Raw genomic sequence first — 14,256 nt, 5'->3', positions numbered from 1 at the left:
TGGCCACATCCAGCCAAGCTACGAAGCAGTTCTTACGCTTTCTCCGAGAGTCCTGAATAGCTGATTGAAGTAGAGAAGTTGTGGTCCATGCAGCCCTCAAAGTGCAGGAATCCCTTCTGGGCCGTGGACAAACGGGTGTTAGAGGAGCACCAGGAGAGAAGGCGGTCAGCCAGACAAGCCGTGTACAGCTTGCAGATTGTGTTGAGGAAGGCAGATTGGACGCCAGTTCGTAATGGTGCTTTCATCGCTCTTTTTGTGCGCCAAGATGGTATTGGACGTTCTCCAGGAGTAAGGTAAGTGCCCAGTACGTCGGATGGCATTGAATATAGCTGCCAGAATTATCCCCTTGGGATCCACTCTTCTCCAGTGGAGGTACCGGATTTTGTCTGGACCCGGGGCGGTGTTTTTTCCCTTAGCTAGACGTTTGGCAACTTCTTCAGCTGAAAACGGGGGGTCAAACGGATTGTCCGTCAAGGGAGGAGGCGGCGGCGGCGAAGGGATGGGCGGGACGTCCAGTGTAGAAGCAGAGTAAGTCTGACTGAAATGGGCAAGAATAGCGTCATGGTTAATATTACAAAACCGATTGTTACCTCCAACTATAGTGTCGAATGCCCTCTTCCTATTTGCACGATACAGACGCTGGATGTAACTAGCTTGTATTGCAGCAGATGCTTGGGAGGAGGGAGTTTGAATTGTACGAGGCCTGGTGGACGACGAGATGGCACAGATGTCATAAACCAGGGACATGAAGTCACTGAGAATAGTTTCTAACATGTCCTCGTCCATTGCAGAAGAGAAGCGGGCTTCCCAGTCAGTGACCCAAGGAGGGACCAAAGGTGGAGCTGGTGGGTACACAGGTGAACTGGAAGCAACAACCGCTGGGTGTGAGGAGCACACAGAAGGCGAGCCAGGAGACCTCTGTAATCCAGGGGCAGGAGGCGGAGCGTCAGGTTGAAGAGTGGGAGAAGGTTGTACACGCTGTGGAACAAGCGGAGAACGCCTAGGATTAGTTGCTGCGGTGGCTGAGGAAATGGAGGTCACCAGATTCATAGCAGAAGGTGAGGGGGTTACAGGAACTCTTCTGGTGCGACGGCGCCGACGAGTCGAGTGAACCGGCGAGGTACCCTGTGAGTCCATGAGGGCACTAGGTTGAGGGACTGCCAAGATCCCCTGATGGGCCAGGCTGAGCAGAAGCCACTACAGTAGGGCTGTGGCTAGCTGAGCTGGAAGGACCCTCATGAGCGGCAGGCAGGCGTGACGTTGGAGACGGTGAGACGAAAACAAAGATTCCTCAGCGGCGGCGTCCACGGCTTGGGTGGAGGCTCGATGACGGCGGCGGCGGCTGCTGGAAGGGTTAGGTAGACGTTCACGTTGCCTAGGGTCCCGGCTGGAGTTATGAGAGACAGCAGGGATCTGAGAGGCACAGGCAGCATTCTTGGCCTGGTGCTGTTTGAGAGCTTTCAGATCGTCCAAAGTTAAGCCGCAGGCCCTGCACTCGAATAGGAGAGAACCATGGTGTATACGCCGGTCATGCCTGGAGAGGCCGCTGTGGTCAACGTAGTCTCTGACCACAGGGAGACAATGAGGGCACCCATAAGGAGGGCGCAAGGGGACCAGGAGGGTCACCTCGGCATCACTTGCTGGCATGGCCAAGACCAAAGTGTAGAGTGGAGGGATAGGGGATGAAGACCCCCTGGGGAGCTAGAGCTACCAACCAAGAAGGGGTCAGGAGAGGAAGAAAGTTCCTGATGTGAGAACACACCAGGGGTGAAGGACTAGTGCGGCACCTGCTTAAGGCTGGTGTCGCGATAGACGAAGGTTTTGCCGGTTGAGCAGCGAATACACTGTGCGTTTAAACAGTGCAGGCCACTCTTCCAGCGGAAGTAAGAGGAGTATAGGACAGGGAGAATATATAAGGTACTTACCGACGGCTGGGGAGCAGGAGGCTCGAAGTCCAGTTGACGTCTTCAGAGGCAGGCATGGACGATTATCAAGCTGATAAGAACAGATTTAAAAACTTTTTATTTAAGACTAAAAATTTACATGGATTTAAACAAAGTGAAGAAAGTTTGGCCTTAAGTGTACAGATATAGGTTACCGACATGGGCTCTAGCCAGCTAAGTGGGCCAAACGACAGTACAAAGGTGTGAAGGGAAATATACAACAGCAGCTACTCAGCTGCAAGAGGAGGGGCCGCTTGCCCTACAAGTATAGAGATTTGGTTTGCGCGACATGGGCTCTAGCCTGCCAGTAGTAAAGTACAATGGTTGATTACATGGGCATTGTCTGCCAGTGGTTCAATACATAGATTGGTTACTCTGAAGGTGATAATGGTATATGTGTCTACTCCACCTGATGGTATCACTTACCATCAGTTTGATCATCATATTTGCATACTTCCTACTTATACCGAGGCGTTGAATGATGGAGGTGTTCTGGGGATCATAACCACCGAGTGAACCCATTATAAATGCATCACATTGAGTGTCGTAGCCCTGGCGCTTGAAGTAATCAGTTAGGGTGCGATATTTTTCAATCTTTGCATACCTAGCAATGTCAAAGGCATTTTGGCCGTTTTCAAATGGCACCGAAACGTCTACTATTGTGGCTGTCTTAGCTGTTTCACTGATCACCACTAAGTCGGGCCTGCAGCGCTCGTCGAAGTTTGGAATCCGCTGGTTCGACAGGATGGTGAGGTCATTCGGCTGAATTGCGTGGTGGAGGCGATGGAGAATGGCGTTGTGTCTTCTTGTTGCCAGATGGAGGTTACGAGAGCAATGGTTTAATACATGGGCAAGTGTTTCCTTTGGGAAGTTGCATCTCCTGCATTTGGTTGAAGTATTGCCAAATCGCCGATGACCGTGGAGTGGCACTACGCTCAGACGGGCCTTGTGAATGAACCTCCAGTCGGCGAAGGCCGTGTAGAGGCCATCGCGGAGGAAGTGGCTGCTGTAAGGATGTTTAGTAATTGCCCTAAATGCTTTACCTTGGTCGGGCTTTCTTAACAGGCGGTCTACAAGGGCGGCTTTCGACTTGGTGGACAGGATGCGGGAACAGTTCTGGCGCGGGACAAGGGAGTCGTCGCAGGCCAGTGCGATGGTGTCACCGGCAGGAGTCCAGCAGCAGTTGATGGATTTCCGGAGTCGCCTAGTTGCAATTCGCAGGCGGGTCCAGATGGAGGAGATGTCTGTCGCCTTGGATCCAAAGTCTCCTTCCATGGAACCATTAAGGTAAGTGCATATGTCGTCAATGGATGGGTCGCGGCGTATCCTTTTCGTGACTACACTCCGGAGTAGGTTGATGGCTACTGATCTGACTGTAGGGTCTTTAGATGTGAAGAGGTGTAAGGCTTGATTCGACTGGGAGATGGCCGCCAGGGTGTAGCAGGAGGGGATGTTAGCGCCTCCGTAGTCGTGCGGTATGTTAACAATTTCGGAGCTGGCGCGTTGCGGTAAGTACATCCACCGCTTGGCACATCTGGTAATGAGTCGGTCTAATTTATGGAGAGATTTCTTCGTGTTGGACCCTACTAAAAGATAGTATGAGAGTTTAGGGATTAAAAGAGTGTTTAAAGCATCTACCTTTTGCCATGGGGCGAGCTTCGAAGTATCTAGGCGTGTGATGTCATCCATTAGTTTGCTGATAATGTTCTGGTCAGTTGGGTGGGTGGTGAAACCCATCGGAACGCCAAGGTAGCGATATGCTTCGTCGTGCTGGAGACAGGGGAGTGGTGCGCCCTGGAGACAGAATGATGCGTTCGCAGTTGTATGTTGTGATCCGATGACAGACAGGGTAGCACATTTGTTCGGTTTGAAGCGAAGACCAGCCCATTCTGCCCAGGCAGAGATGGTGTCGAGTTGCTGCTGTAGGCCTTCTCTGGAGGAGCTGACTAAGGCGAGATCGTCCGCATAGGCTAAAATACTAACTTCCTCACCAAGGAGACAGTAGCCTTGTTTGAGGTTTTTGATGCAGCGGATCGCCGTCTCGACCACTATATTGAATAGCAGGGGGCTGAGGGGGCATCCCTGTTTCACCCCGGATTGGATGGGGACATCCTCTGTGTAGCCGTCGCTGGCACGGACTCTGGTGGTGCAGTTGGACAGAAGGTTCTGGATGATGCTGATGCTTTCGTCGTGCATGCCACACCATTGAAGGCAGCGTACTATAGTTGAATGGGGAACAGAGCCAAAAGCGTTGGCTATGTCTAGCCAAGCAATGTAGCATGATTTGCGGCTTCTTCTGGCATCTTTGATTGTGGCCTGTAAAAGAAAATTGTGTTCGAGGCATCCCTCATAAGGGAGGAAACCCTTCTGAGAGGTAGAGAAGATGTCATTGTCCAAACACCAAGAGAGGAGTCGACTGGCGAGGCAGGCTGAGTAGATTTTCCCTAGTGTGCTAGAGAGGGCGATCGGGCGCCAGTTGCCGACGTCTTGCTTGTCACCCTTCTTGTAGATCAGGATAGTGTTTGAACACTGCCAGTTGCTCGGGATGTAAGAGAGACGGTGAGCTGTGTTGAACACACTGCTGAGGATGGTTCCAGTTGGGTCGAGGCGTCCCCAATGATGGTACCGTAGACCGTCTGGGCCTGGTGCTGTATTGTGGCATCGTTTGATGCGAAGACACACTTCCCTTGGCGTAAATGGTGCCACAAGCGGGTTATTTTCGGAGTGTTGAAGCATCAGTGGAAAGAAAGATGGTGGTTGGCCGCTGACATGTTGCGATGCTGAGTGGGTATTCCGGAAATGTTCGAAGAGTATATGCCGCTCGATATCACAGTAAGTTGGTTGGCCGTCTGTTATAATGGTCATCGCTCTCTTCTTATTGATGCGGTATAGTCGCTGTAGTTGGCTGGCATCTGTGGCAGTGATGCGTGGGCCGTTGTGGGCTGGGGTAGGCTCGTAGATCTTGATGGAATGAACCTGTTGGGCTAAAGTAACAAGGTCATCAACCATTACCTCGTACATGTCTGGATCGATAGGACGTCGAATCTTTCACACCAGGCAAGGGTCCAGCTTGGTAAAGACTGGGTAGCGGTGGCATTCGAGTCTAGTGTTGGGACTGGTGGCCGTGGATCTGGAACGATGTCGACGATCGAGATGGGAGGCGGTGATTCCTGTTGGGTAGATTGTACTTGAGGGGCGGATGGTGGCAGCCTAGAGAGAGAGACCTGACATGCAGCCGTCGGTGCTTGAGGCATGGGCCTGTAGGGTGCTGACGACAGCAGGATTTCAGTTTCAGGAGCAGGTGCATCAGGGGATGGATTCCTGGTCGCTGGCAAGTGCTGTTGATGGAGGTGTGTCCGGGCGAGTAACGGTGGGCAGCGTTGCGAAATGCTGTTGACTGGTGTCGGTATTGTTCTGTCGGCGAGCCGGATTTTGCCTGCGATAGATGCTTCTGGTCTGTCGTCGTCGGACCGTAGAAGGTGGGGTGTCAGGAGTGGCAGATATACCGGAGGATGCAGAAGGGCTGGCGTCGGGAGAGGTCTCGGAGTTGTCCAGATTGGCTGGCGCTCGCTGCTTGCGGCGTTGATATGGCCTTCTAGGACGGATGTCTATACGCTGCTTCCGGTAGTTTGCTGGGCGTGATGGTGGGGTGAATGCTTCAATGCACGTGCGGCAGGCGTCGGCTTTGGTCTGATGGAACTTCATTGCCCTGAGCTTCTCGATTATGACTCCGCAAGCACGGCACTCAAAATTGAGGTTTGTAGAGTGTTCCCTCTTTAGGTGGCGGACTAGGCCAGCATGGTCTATGTAATTTCGTGGTATAGGTAGACATAGAGGGCAGCCGTGTGGGGGCTGGAGCGGAACCAGCAGAGTCACAGCAGGAGCCATTGCCAAGATCAAATGTGAGCAGATAGATAGGAGAAAGCAAGTGAAAAACCCTCTGGGGAGCTAAGCGCTACCAACCAAGAAAGGGTTTGAAGAGGAAGATAGTCTTGTGGTAAATGAAATTTACCACAAGGGCAGGAAGACTAGTGCGATCACCAGCTTAAGGCCAGTGGCGCGACAGTAAAGAGGTTGCCGGTCGAGCAGCGAATACACGGTGCGTTTAAACCGTGCAGGCCACTCTTCCGGCGGAAGCAAGAAGAGGCAGGAAAGAGAAAACCAAAAATACTTACCCCCGGGGAGCAGAGTGGCTCGGAGTCCGGTCGGCGAACAGGAAGCAGGTAATCAGCTTAATGACGAAGCATCAAGCTGATAAGAACAGATACTACACATTGATCTTGAAAGTCACATTTGATCTTAGCATAGGCCGAGAAGCAATAAAAAAAAGTGCTTACGCGCCAGGTGTGGAGACGTAATTTACATTTGCTATGTCCTCCTCGGTGACAAGCTGATAAGAACAGATACTGAGTCTCATATATGTTATACGAAGAAAAATAATCCCCTGCAAGATGACGAAAGACCGCCATCTGCGTCCGCAATAACTGTCTAATTTTCGAATCAGTACCTCCTCGCCGCACAGGGCCCCCACCTTTGTTAAAAAGGCCATTCCCTGTATTGCAAGGATAGAAGAACTAACAGAAATAAAACAGTTGTTGTTGCCTCGTCACACATACCATAAGGTAAGGGAGTCAACGGCCACAAGACATAAAAAAAACAGTATTCTATTTCACTGGACAGGTGCCAGGGGAATCGTTGGATAAGATGGACAGGGAGGAAGAGACTCCCTAAAAAAGCTAACAACACATCCTTATGAGAAAAGGCATAGGGATGTGGTAAGACAAAAGAGAACGAAGGGAAAGTGGCAGCCCAACTGGCTAAAGAGGGGAATCCACTTCCCTACAACCAGGACTTAAAAATAAAACTAATGATAGCCTACACTAGCTTACCACTACTGTGCACTTAAGAGATAGATGTAATATAATTGAGAGATGGTTTACCGTCGTTCCAGACCCATAGGATCTGGTTCGGGGTATCCCAGAAAAAAACAAAGGTTCCCCGTGTCAGAGACTGAAAGTCCGAGAGGAGCTTAAGCGCTAAGGCCTCTTGGATTTTGGTACGAAAGAGGCGGTGGGTGGTGGACTTGTGGTTGAACATATTCCTACACTTGGCCAGCCACAACTTGTGTTTAGCCATGTGAATGAGAAGACTAATCATGTAGGGAGAGTTGGTGCCTTTGCTGAACAGGATGTGAAGAAGTACGTTCTCACGTGACAGAAAGGGCAGTCCGAGGAGGTGGGTTATCCAGCTCCAAATTTTCCTCGCTACCCTACAGAAATAAAAAAGATGTGCTGCCGTTTCCGGCGAAGAGTCGCACATTGGACAATTTTCACTCTGAACGTAAATTCCGATAGACCGGAGTTTAACCCTTGTGGAGAGTGCGTTATGCAGAGCTCTCCACTGAAGTTCGACACAGTGTTCGGGTATAAACCCATCAAAACATCTGCGCCAAACTGTGGCCCAATCGATTTGGGCCTGAGTGACTAGCGGTGAAATAAATAGAGGGATGTCGGGCCTAAGGTGGCGATATATATCGCAAGCCTTAGTCTTAACAGTGGGAAGATTATTAGACTGCGACAGATTCAAAAGGTGCGTGCACAATACTTTCACAAAGGGTGGTGGAACCAGAATTTTGGGCATAAGATTTACCTTGTAATCAGGTAAGAGCAACTTAAGGCGATACCCAAGAAAGAAGCAATAAAGCTTACTGACTGGGTGATCGCAGGTACTAAGGGCAAGGACCAACTGCCTAATTTGGGTAGCAGCAGAAAAGAGGGTGGGCTCAAACATGGCCCATCCACCGTTTGCTCTGGTATTATACATTATATTTCTACTAACCCATTCGGGATTGTTGCCCCAGACAAAACGAAAAAAGAGTCGATTAATATGCCTGAAGCTTGCATCCAGGCCAAAAACAGAGGCGTAGTAAACACAAATGCCAAACATAATGTTTTTGTAGACAGCTATCCTACTGGGAAAGTAGAGATAGCTTCCTGACCAAATGGAAATTTTTTCCCTTATTTTAACTTCGATCTCCTTTATATTTTGTTTGGCCGAGTCGGCACCAAAATATAAACCTAGGATCTTAACGCTACGGCTTACAGGGATGTAAGAAAAACAGGCAGGAAGGGAGACAGAACCAACAAGTGGAAGAAAAGAAGACTTGTCCTTGTTGATGACAGCTCCAGAGGCCTGACAGTATCTGTCAAAATGGCCAAAGATTCTGGAGATTGCCCAATTGTCTTTCACAAAAAAAGTGACGTCATCCGCATGGGCCACGAACTTGTAGTAGTTCGCTTTATAGTACCCAGGCATAGGGTAGCCTGAGATACTGAAGTCCCTTTGTACCTCACCCAAGAGGGTGTTGATACTTAGGGAGAAAAGAAACATAGAGAGAGGACACCCCTGTCTGACATACTTTCCAAGCAGAAAGGGGTCGGAGAGATGGCCGTTAACACTAATGCGGCAATGAGCCTTAGCATACATAATTTTGATTGCCAAAAGTACCTCGTCAGGTAAACCATACTTTTTTAAAACATGCCAAAGAAAGCCGTGATCAACACGGTCGAAAGCTTTCGATTGGTCAATCGAAAGCAAAGCTAACGGCCATTTCCTATTTGAGCAATACTCACTAAGTAGCCTAATAAAACTAAGATTATCTAATATACATCTATTGGGAATACCTCCTGTTTGGGTATTAACAATACACGGGGCAAGGGAGGAACCAATTTTGTTGTAAATAATACGCGCGTAGATCTTGTAGTCTACGTTAGTAAGCGTTAAAGGCCGAAAATGGTGGACGGTTGTGCAGTTATTAGACTTGGGAAGAACAGAGAGCTGTCCCAAGTTGAATTTTGATATACTAGGGTCATCGGGAGACAGAGACTTATAAACCATGGGGAGAAGGGAGGACAATTTATCAGAAAAGACTCTATAAAACTCAGTCGGTAAGCAATCAGGACCGGGAGACTTGCCAGCCTGCATAGCAGAAATGGCCAATCTCACCGAATCCTGGGAAAACAGATTTGGAAAAGGGTGAAGATAAGCAGTAGGAACTGCCTTGGTCATGTCTTCCCATTTAGATGAGTCAACACGATCAGAGGCGAAGAACTGTGAAAAATGCCGAAAGAACTCCTGGGTAATCTCTCGGTCGTCGGTAGTTAAGGTGCCATCGTGCTTTAAAAGGGAGGGAACGTTAGTTTTAGACTTGTCATTGCTATAACGGCCAAAAAAATTTGAGTCGAAGCGCCTCGGGGTATTAAGACGGGAGATCTTATACCTTTCATGAGCGTGTTCGAGACGACTAGTCAAAAGGGCAGAGATGCTGGCCGAAGTCTGTTGACTAAACTTTCGATGTAACCAGTATCGTCCTTTCTGCAGCGACAGTCAGACAAGAAGCGTTGAAGAACCCGCAAGCGGCATTGCCTCTTGCGGCGAAGGCGCCTATCTGTTGAGCGGGCAAGGCGGAGGATCTCTTCCTTGGTCCGACACCAATCCTCTAGGCCGACAGTGGATAGAGAGAGCATGCTGGTTAGTAGCATGTCCGCTTTGGACAGAAATTCCTCATCTCTAAAAATATCAGGGGTGAGGAGGAAACGGATACGTTTCGAAGAACAGGATAGATTGAAAGTTGCCATCACCAGGGAGTGGTCCGAGAACCGAGCCCCTTGGAAATAGAGAGGTAGGACAGAAAAGTCGGAAGCAGAAGAAGGGATGTTAGAGTACATCCTATCCAACCTTGACTTAATAGAGCCATTGCCATTACACCAAGTAAAGATGGAATGGCCGGGCAAAACAGTAAGCTGCCCATCCTTGAGGGAATAGTTACTAAGGAGGTCTTCGAGTTTATTTCTAGAACTATCAGGGTACCAGCTACCTCCTCCTTTGTCTTCCGGACGGAGGATCACATTCCAATCACCAATGACAAAAATGTCCCTATTGGTAGCCAAGTAGCTGCCAAAAATTTGGAAAAATTTTGAGTGTAAGCTAGACCTCGTGGGGCCATAAATACAAACAACCCTAGCAGTTTTTATGTTTTTTACAATATCCAAACATACTAAACGTCCGTCACCGTCTTTGACGAACTGTTGGACTGTGATACTGGAGGAGACGAGGAGTGCAACTCTTTTGCTCCTACTTCTGGAGAAGCTATAATAGCTATTATAGCCCCTTATTTTAGGCCTAAAGGCGTTAACCCTTTCGCATGTTCTCAAAATACGTCTCTTGCAAAGTTAGAATTTCTAGCTGAAGGGAGGGTAATAAGGACGCAAGAAACAACTGGCGGGGAATGGACTCAAAGACCATTACAATTAAGGGTTGCTAGACGTATTTTAAGTGACATGGTTCAGTTAGGGTGGTTAGTATTACTCCTGTACTTGGGTCAGAGGACATGCCAGCCCTGGCCTTCTTCTTACGTCTACTGCGGCGAACCCGCTTGCTACTCCTAACCTCAGAACCAACAGCGGTGGACTTGTCACCACTGGATTCACTACCTTTCCCCTTAGAGCTAGAGTTATTCCTAGTCCTCACTCTCTTAATGGACTGCTCCTGCTGATCTAGCTTAGAGTTATCCTCAACTTTTTTATCGACTATTTTATCCTCTACCTTATTGTCTAAGCCAGTCTCCATACACGGAGCTGGGATTGTTTCTTCCAAAACCGGTGGAGCAGCTTGGGCCTCCTGCAGGTCGAGAGAAGGCGAGACGGAGACAGAGGCATCAACAGACACCTCCATCTCAATGTTGTCAGAAGTTGCAGCTTTCTCAACAGTACCTTTTGAAACACAGGATAGAATACTGTGATCTCCCGAACAAACTTGACAAGGTTTGGGACACGATTTTGCAGTATGAAACCTGCTGTGACAATTTTCACAGAGGTTAGCTTTGCAGTCCCTCGGCTTGTGACCAGGCTGCAGACAGCGTCGCAAATGCGCTCGACGCCCCTATAACCCAAGGTAAGGGGCACACCCTTATAATAGATTATGTTGGGGATTCGCCTCTTCACTTCTATACATATTTTGACTGTGCCCGTGTCGATATGCGGGCGGCCCAAGACTTATAACATTGACACAGATTTCACAGCCCCGAATTTGTCCATTAACAGGCGAATTGTTTTCAGGTATATCTCCGGGGGGAGAAACCGGATGAAGACGGTAGTAATGTCCTCATCCAGAGGGACAGGGAAAACCCTGACATCCTTGACCAGAAAACCCGTTGTGACAAGGAGGCGGCGACTCTCGGTCGACCTAAACCCAACGAAGTACTGGTCTTTGCCCATGGGCGCGAACCGGGAGACTTCCCCAGCCGCAAGGGTGCGCTTGATGTTGTTTAAAATTTCGTCAACGGTAGAGCCTTCTGGAACGGTTACATGGGCACTAAGCACACTGCGCATTCTGCCGTTAAGGACGGCAGGCTTGGCACACTTGTGCTGAGCAGGAATTCCTACATTCAACTGCTCCGTATTGAAAAACTTATTAGAATGGGCAGACACAGTGGCTGCAGGAGCCCAACGTGCTGCTACCTTTGCAAAACTAGGCTTCTGGGACACTGAGGGCCCAGAAGCGAACGAGGAAACGGAAGAGGTGGGAGCAGTCCCACTAGCTATCTTACTGTAGCTGGCCTTAAAGGCTGAAACTCCTGCCTGACTGGCAGGCACAGCCTGTCTCGCTTTACTAAGTTGAGGGGTAGAAGCCTTTGCAGACTTCATACCCACCAACTTAACTTCCTTAAAAGTGGGCTGCACTGAAGCACCAACGTGCCTAGAAGCTCCACTAGGAGCAGGCTGAGTAGACTTAACAACTACCTTGCCTGAGCTAGCTAACTTAACATCACTAACCTGGGAAAAAGCTACACTAGCCTCGACTACCCTATAAGGACCCTCGGTTGGCCCTGCGACCATTATTGGATCGCAGTCCGCCCAAGTGGCAGAGGATATATTCTCCATGGGTATAGATGAAAATAGGAGATCCTTACTGTAAAGATGGGGTCAACCGTGGGGATATTGACTTGGATTTCCCCGTGAATACGCTAGAATGCGCAGGCAGGTTTCTCCAGTGCAGAAAGGAAATAAAAACTTTTTTAACTTTAGTTAAAGTTCAGTCACAGAAGAGACCTGAACTTCTTCTTTAAGTAAGGAAACCTTACAAAAAGGCACTTCCTAGGTTACAACAAAACCTAAGAAGCTAAGACGAGAAGCGCTGACTTGGGTGCACGAAAACACCCAAAAACACCAAGACAGGTACACAAGAACAAGGCTTGATCTTAGCCAATGAGGCCAAGAAGCGATAAAAAACAGATCAAAAGTGCCGACTCGCCAAGTGTGGAGACGTCTTTTTCATTTCCTATGTCCTCCTCGGTGACGTCATTTCGTACGGAGCTGTTTTTGCGCAGAAAATCAGGCAAGGAGGAGAATGGTGAGATGGTAAAAGCTTCAGGAAGTAACTGGATAGTGCATTTAAAAGTGTAGATAGGTGCCAAATAATTCTTTCGACCATCAGTAGCCAGAAGGAGGAAAACGCCCTTGGCATTCGTCCTGGTGCGTAATCGTGGTACTGATGCAAGTCCGAGTATATAATTGTTTCCCCTTCCGAAAAAGTTCCAAGCGTGTGTATCTATTGTACGAAAACAGCCGATTTCGTTTTCGATTTTTTGCATATCGAAAATTTCGAAAAAATTGGTTTTTTCGAATCTTTTGGGAAATAATTTTTTTGCTTCCTCGTTGTTTAATGTTTATTTGTTAATCGCTGCACAGTGACTACTTGCCGCCATGTAGTATTAATTGTTCGATTCTGCCACATCAAATAAAATACAGGGAGTGTAAAAATATTTTTAATAAAATTATTTCAACTCTGTTCTTATCAGCTTGAGAAACATTACGTTGAGAAATAATTTTTTCTTTTCTTAATTTGTGTCTGTTTCTAATTTTTCTTATTTATTTCCTCCAAAGGGGTGGGCTATCCCGAGATGTAGTGCAATACTCGGCCAACTCGTGGCAGGGAGGGAGCAAGCCCTCGTTCCTTGCCTGTTTCCAAAAATCAGATGATATTTGCAAGGCCCCCGATGGGGGCTATATCAGATATCAAGCTGATAAGAACAGATTTAAAAACTTTTTATTAAACTAAGAATCCACTAAGGGAGAAAATACAAGTATGAGAAAAATAATGTACAAGGTCAAACTGTTAGCATTTGACAAAAGCTCTTGACATGGGCACATAGCCAGCCACACAACAGTATATATAAAGTGAGGAGTCACGGGGATGACATGGGCACTTAGCCTGCCAAAAGTATACAAAGCTGTAACAAGAAGTAGTAAAACGCGAGTTTACAAGAGCTCTTAGCCTGCTTAGCGCGTACATTATTTACAGAGGATGTGTGGGCGAGGCAAACAAAGTCCAAGGGAGCCGTGAGCGGTGGAACAGCAGGTGAAGAAGATTAGTGGTGAGGATGTCCTACGTTTGTAGAGTTGTAGCCATAGATGTGGTTGGTGAAGATCTTCTCTACTCGCTTTTATTGTGTCGCTCACCATCAGGCGCTTCATCGTTGCGGCATATTTCTTCGGGATGGCCAGGCGACGTAATATAGACTCGTTGGCTGGGTCCCAACCACCCAGCGCGCCAACCACGAAAGCGTCACAAAAGATATTGAAGCCTTTATTTCTGAAATGGGAAACTAAGTTTTGATACTTACGAATTTTGGCTGTTCTTGCAGTGGAGAAGGCTTCCTCCCTATTTTCAAATGGGACGTAGTAACGATCCACAATAGTTGTTTCTTCGGCGGCGTCATCGATGTATACCAAGTCTGGGTCTGCCAGTTGTCCGTGAAGTCCGGGACTCGTTGGTTGATGAGCAGGAGACCACTTTCCTTGGTGAAGGCACTGGAAAGGCGGCAAAGGATGTTGTTGTGTCGTTTGTGATGCTGGTCATGCTCTTGAGGCAATGACACAGGACATGTGCTAGAGTTTCGTTGCCATACGTTCATCTCCTACATTTCTTTGACCTGTTACCAAACCTTCTGAGGCCATGCAGGGGAACAACACTCAAGTGGGCCCAGTGTATAAATCTCCAGTCTGCAAATTGCGTATACCTACCGTCCCGCAAGAAGTGGTTGCTCTCCCTGCAGGCACTGGTTATGTGGAATGCCTTACCCTGGTCAGGTTTCCTTTGTAGAGAAAGTAGATGGTTAAGCTGACCAGGACGATGAGGATATTGTTGGCAGTTGTTTTTGCGTAGGAATTGTTGCTCGTTAACTGCTAGGGCAGGGCGGGCACTTCACCTCGACCCATTCGAATTGGGTACGCAAACCTTCCTCAGGCGACGA

At 48.4% G+C, this 14,256-nt stretch overlaps 1 non-coding gene across 1 annotated transcript; it reads right to left on the bottom strand.

The window, feature by feature from the left end:
* Window positions 1-12,883: 12,883 nt before the first annotated feature.
* LOC136979776 (U2 spliceosomal RNA) lies at window positions 12,884-13,077 on the bottom strand. The gene has a single exon (XR_010881442.1). It is a non-coding gene; the product is annotated as a U2 spliceosomal RNA (small nuclear RNA).
* Between the last annotated feature and the right edge of the window lie 1,179 nt (window positions 13,078-14,256).

The sequence above is a fragment of the Centruroides vittatus genome, unplaced genomic scaffold, assembly GCF_030686945.1.
Source record: "Centruroides vittatus isolate TY-2023 unplaced genomic scaffold, ASM3068694v2 contig_638, whole genome shotgun sequence".
Classification (NCBI taxonomy): domain Eukaryota; kingdom Metazoa; phylum Arthropoda; class Arachnida; order Scorpiones; family Buthidae; genus Centruroides; species Centruroides vittatus.
Note: the sequence above shows the minus strand (reverse complement) of the source record. Positions and strands in the feature narration are given on the sequence as shown.